A 6,451-nucleotide genomic window follows, 5' to 3' on the forward strand; every position below is an offset into this window, starting at 1 on the left:
GTTATTTAATCGATTTTCATTAATGAGTTTTAAGTCTTCCGCATTATATTTTGTTATTTATGGTTGAAATGTTGGGGATTAGATTGGTTGGTTCGCTCACATAGTAGGATAAGTGTGGGTGCCAGTCGCGGCCCGTTTTGGGTCGTGACATCGCCTTTGTTAGATAGCGTTGAACCTCTCATTAATGTGAACTTTCTGATGTGAATTCGAATTTAATCAAACTTCAATGTGGCTACCAAACACCAGATAAAAAAAAGATCAGCACAACTATTTTGTAATGGTCAAATGAGTATATAAAATCAAGATCTTTCATTTCAAATTTAGATTTCATGGATGCTCTATATTAAAAAACAAGCCTCTGTGGGCATCCAAAAAGGGTAATGTCGTCAACATAAATAAGAAGTATCAAAAAAGAGCATTTTCTTGAAAAAATGTGAACATGCTATGATCGGAATTCAGAGATAGATTGCATAAAACCAAGGTCCAAAAGAATAGTTGCAAGTTATAATTTATAATTGAATAGACAAATTAATTCAACTGTCAATTTTTTTTTAAGAATTTGATTTTCAATTTGTTCATTGAGATAACATTTCGTAAGGCTCAATTGATCATATTTTAATTTTTTTGCCATTATTTTCCTTTTTAAAAAAAATTAAAAATCAACCATCACCGCATTCTTAATCACCCAATTACATTTTATAAATATATAATTAGTCAACCCATCTTCACTTCTCTCTTAAATTGCTATAATTGTTAACTTTAAAAAATTTTATTTTATTGAATTGAATTTTCAATATTTACCTGGATAAACTTTCTATCAGTTGAAGAAGAGCAAAAACAAGTTTCATGTGATGATATTAATGAAATTAAAGGACGATATGATTCAATGTCGGCAATGTGATAAAACACATAAGCATAAATTCACATTGGACTATAAAGAGGATGTAAATTTTTATCATGGGCACTTGCTTAGGCATAATCACTCAGTTTCATATGCAAATCTTTCTTAAAAATTGGAAGTTTGAATTAGTTAATGTAAATGGAAATTTAAGATTTGCATGTTTTTAAAAAATAGAAATTTCAAAATTAATTGCATTGAATATTAGCATTTAATATATTAATATATCTGCACAAGTGTTGTATAATAATGTAATTCATATTTTTATAAATAATAACAGCATTATTAAACCACAAAACCCAAAAAGCAGTATTGATAGAAGGATGAATACATCAAACATGAAACTATTGGAATTGATAAAGTTCTTATTTTTTGAAATTGGAACTACTGGAATCAATAAAGTTTTTTTTTCCTGAAAATTGAAATTTCTATCAGAAATGATAAAGTTTTTAATCAATTATTATTGGATTGTCGGGGTTTATACCCTCCGCATCTTTACGAACCAATTCAGCTGGAAAATTTTCTCTTAGAATCTGAATATTGAATTCGACTTTGTTAGACTTGCACTCTGAGAGTTCAAACACAAGTTCATCCCTCTCTTTTAGATTGTTATCATCCGCAAATTTTTTTCATCCAGTACTAAATTTGTATTTAGTTTTGGCTCCACCGTAAAACAAGTTCCAGTTTTTTCCACCACAAGTAAGTACTGCAGGGGCTCCAGCAAAATGAAGCTCTTTGTTCATTTTCTTGGGTAAGTGTTGTCAAACATTCCAAGAAATTTAGCAAAATAAAATTCAAGAATCCAGAAAAACCCTAAGTGTCCAGCTCTAACCTTATAAATATATATATTTGAACCTAAACATTAAGCCTAGAACCAAGAACATCTAATCTTGAATGCACCATTCCAAAACTAAAATTCTTTTTCCCCCCACCTGTTATTCTATAACACTCCGTAAAATGCTAGATTGAACAAGAGCCTAAACGTAAGGTTAAATTTAATAAAAAATAATTTCCCCTAAGTTAGTAGAACATCTAATCATTTTAGCGGGATTAGGAGTCAAGGCCTAATAGAGGAGTGCCAAGCAAAAGGGCAAGCCAAGGATGCCCCAAACTTGGAGCTACTGCCTCAAGTCTCCAAAGCCACAACCAGGGCTCGTGGTCAAGACCACGGTCAGTGGAAGGCTTCGTGGAATCGCCTTGGCCAAGAGAGAGGAGCCCCAAGTGTCCTAGACACTGCCTCAACCCTCACGAAGAGGACCACGGGTCGTGGTAGACTCCACGACTCATGATGTAGGGAGTGAGACTCACTTAGTTTTTGTAGGAAATGGGGCATTTAGGGGAGCTACTGCCCAAAACACCATAGGTACCATAACGGGTCGTGGTGCACTTGACGAGGGGAAGGGGGGCTCGTGAACTTGACTTAGTTTTTGTAGGAATTGGCAAGCTTGAAGAGTCTACTGCCTCAATCCTCACAACAAGCACCACAAGTCGTGGTGCTCCATACGGCTCGTGAGGTGTGGCTCGTGAAACTGGATGGGTTCTTTTAATGAAGGTTAGTTTAGTCTTTACTTTTAAGTCCAATTAATGTGGGGTGTTTTGGGTAGTTTAGGGGTAAATATAAATAGGGTTTTTAAGTCTATTTCATCGATTTACAAAACTCAAACTCAAAAGCCCAAAATATTCTCCCAAACCTAATTCTCTCAAATATTTCTCTCTCTACAAATTTCTTCCATTGAAAAACACCAAAAGCTTCAAGGATAGGGTTCAAGCTCTAATATTTTCATCTCAATTTCGTGGTAAAGCTTCAAAGAAGGTATGGGAACTTTCATTCATGGGATTTCTTTCCCATGAAGTACTTCCTTTACTATTTTCGAAATTGGGAATTTGTTCAAAATTTGGGCTTTGATTCTAACCTTGGAATCTTTTCAAAAACATTTTCTTTATGTTGGTTATCCTATATTATAATGAAATGGCATAATACATATATTGGACCCTAAACTTGACTTCAAATTTTAACTTTGACCTTCAACTTTCATAATTCACAAACAGACACTTCAACTATCCAACTTTTAAAAAAATAAACACATGAGTCCTAAATGACACAATACACGTAGGTCACCACGCAGGACAAAAAATGACATGTAGACATGTAGGACATGTGTGTCTGTTTGTTCAACTTTATACAAGTTTAAGTGACTACTTGTGCACATCCAAAGTTGAAGGGCATAATATTATTTGAAGCCAAGTTAAAGGGCATATTTATGTATTATGCCAAATGAAATTGATGTTTAATTAGGATTTTTATTGCTAAATTTCCCTTTAACCCATGTGTTTTCCCATGCCCCCAACTTTAAAATTATGATGGGTTTCTTTATGAATTATGAATATGTGGGATAGTATGTATGTGGATTTAGTAATTAATATTGTTTATTCCATGCTTATAGTAGTAACTCTAAGAGTGATTTCAAGATATGATTTATGAACCTTGAAGGGTAAATATAAGTATTGAATCTTTAATTATGGCCTTGAAGACAATGTATGAATGGTTTGGTCTACTTGAAAGGTGGAGGTGTTACTTTAATGTATTTATGTATGAAGTTATGTTCCACTTGAATGGTGGAAATCCAATGACTAAGGTGTAAGATATGGTATTGTTGAAAGACTAGTTTCTCTTACTATTAGACATGACTGTGTATTAATTGCCTTGGATGATTATATGATTATTCTAAGGTGAAAGGTAGTTCTCACCGTGTTGAATCCATGAGCTATGTATGAGTTGGGTTGAATGAAGGGTAATGTACTCCTTCACATATGAAATTACAATTCACCTTAACTATATATAAGTTGGAGAATAATGCTTAGCACCGAGCGGATAAGAAAAATGAGGTAGAGACATTCCCGCTAGTTTAAGTCGGGTCTTCTACATATGCTCTAATAAGATGGAAACTCTCCTGCTAGTTCAATAGGCCGGGTTTCTAGAAGCAATTTCTTATCCCATACCTATGTGCCCGCATAGGTCTTAGCTAGTGGATCCACATTATAGCTACATATGTTTTGTTCTACCTTAGGCAAGTAGGACGCCTTCTTTCGATGTGGAGTTATATGACACCGAATTTTATGTAGCTCACATGGTCTATGTCGGTTAAGGAAATTCTCCTATGTTATAGATAATGCGTATGACTTGAACCATAGTTGTGATTTCTTGATAAGTCTACTTGGTAGGAGTGGGGTATGGGACTTCACTTTTACATTGCAAAAGTAGTCTTTGAAAGAGATTATGGGTGTGTCCATGATGCTATGATAAGACATGAAGGTATGATATTCGTTGATTGGGTTTTTGTTAAGATATGAATCTCCTTATGTATATGTGATGAACATGGTTATTCACTTATGTATGATTGTGGATTACGATGGGATCTAAAGTTGATATGTGTAACTAAGGTGATTCTAAATGGATACTAAGTATAGTTGGTATTATGGGATGCCAACTATGCATTGCACAAGTATGCTTTTAGGGTTGCTAAGGTGATGGTCCTACTATGTTATGAAAAATCGTATGAGAATGCTATTATTACATGTCTTGTGTCCTTATGAGCATAAATGGTTTTCCAACTTAATAAATGCATTATTTTCACTAAAATGTCTTTTTTAGCATAATTAAGTATTTTTATGCATGTTTCCATACTTAGTACTTTTGTACTAACCTCTTCTCTTCTACATCTCCTATGAGTGTATTTTTGGGCCGTTGAGGTGCTCTTAGTCCAGAAGAAAACTTGGGTTGCTACCTCCAAGTTCTGGTGAGTCCTCAATTTCGAGTACGGGGTGTTAGTGATTCTAGTTCTAGTTTACTTTCCTTGTTAAGGACTATATCGTATTTCCTTATGATAAGACTTACTATTGATGTAAGGACTGAGTGCTAACTTTCATACTCTTATGTTTAGATGGTGTAATGATACAAGTCTAGCTTCATATTTTTCATATATGAAGAAATTTGTACTTCTATTGTAAAAGTTTTAAATTTTCCGCATTATTCTTATGTCTTATGTAATGATGGTTAAGGGTTTGTATGAGACCCCTTCGGAGTCAAGTACGTTGTGTCACTCCTAGGGGTTAGCCAGGGTCGTGACACATTAAACACCATGGAAATGAGATTTCTGCGATTGAAAAAATAAAAAGAAGACTTTTTTAGAAAAAGAAATCTCTCTTATTTACAAAAATGTAATTCTGACTAATAAAGTTTGTAGAGAGATAGGCAATCATTTCTCCATCCAATACCCATAGTCCCACTAAATTCATATCCACCCCGAAAAATCCAACACTAGTTTATGAAGCGTCCTAACAATGATAATTTTGTATCACCACAAAACCTCTAGTTAAGGATGAGAATCACCACTACAAAGAATAATTTGTGAATAAATACTAACAAAAAGAGGGAGTTTTATATAGATATAGGAAGGAGAAAATGAGAGTTACCAAACTGTAGATGGGCTTGATACTGCTCTTAGTAAGAATCATACCAACATAGGGTTTATCAGAAAGTGACGAACATTCATCATCACTGATTTTTGTTCTTCCAGTGCTTTCATTCATGATGAATTAACCTTTTTGGTTTGAAACTTGTTCAGAAGACGATCAACCCTAAAAAGTAATAATGAAAAAAGCAGATAAGTTTTATAATCAACAACGGGGGTTTAAGAGAAAGAAAAGTAGAAACATATAGATTTGTTAAGATTGATTGGGATGTACCTCCATTGTCGATTGATTAGATAAATGGAGCTCTTCTGATTTGATTCAATTTATCGAGAGTACATTAAACCTTTGAACTTTCAAGGGAAAATGCACAAGTACCTCCCCAACCTATGCCTGAAATCCCAGAGACACACTTATACTATACTAAGGTTCTATTATCCCCCTGAACTTATTTTATATGTAATTTTCTACCCCTTTTCGACCTACGTGGCACTATCTTGAAAAAAAAGTCAAACAGCATTGGGCCCACAAAATAGTGCCACGTAGACCGAAAAGGGAAAGAAATTTATTAATAAAATAAGTTCAGGGGGGTAATAGGACCTTAGTATAGTATAAGCGTGTCTTTGAAATTTCGGGCATAGGTTGAGGGGGTACTTGTGCATTATCCCAACTTTCAAAAGGGGATAATTTAAGATTTTGGGTGCGACGTTAGGGTTCCAGTGTTTTCAAAAAATAACTCAAAAGTATTTTTTAAGTTAAACAATCAGTCCTATTTACTAGTTTATATAATATGATACTTCGTTTCAAAAAGAAGTGGTTGCATTCAAGATTGTTTTGACTTAAAGAATTACAAAATCAAATTACATAACGATTTTTCAAAATTTATTTTTGAATTTTAACACAAATAATGTCGATTCACTTTGTCTGCTTTTGAAGCTTTTAGCAGAAATAATGTGGTGTTTATATCTAATTTTGAAATTTTCTGAGCTATCCGAGTTATTGTATATCTTTAATGCAATTATAACTTAATATCTCCTAAAACTTTTGAAGTGTTATTTAGGAATCGTCACAAAAAGGAAAATA

General features: G+C 33.7%; 1 pseudogene; it reads right to left on the minus strand.

The window, feature by feature from the left end:
* Window positions 1–1,347: 1,347 nt before the first annotated feature.
* LOC114077940 lies at window positions 1,348–5,650 on the minus strand (annotated as a pseudogene).
* Window positions 5,651–6,451: the final 801 nt, after the last annotated feature.

Source organism: Solanum pennellii, chromosome 7 (genome assembly GCF_001406875.1).
Source record: "Solanum pennellii chromosome 7, SPENNV200".
NCBI classification, from domain to species: Eukaryota; Viridiplantae; Streptophyta; class Magnoliopsida; order Solanales; family Solanaceae; genus Solanum; species Solanum pennellii.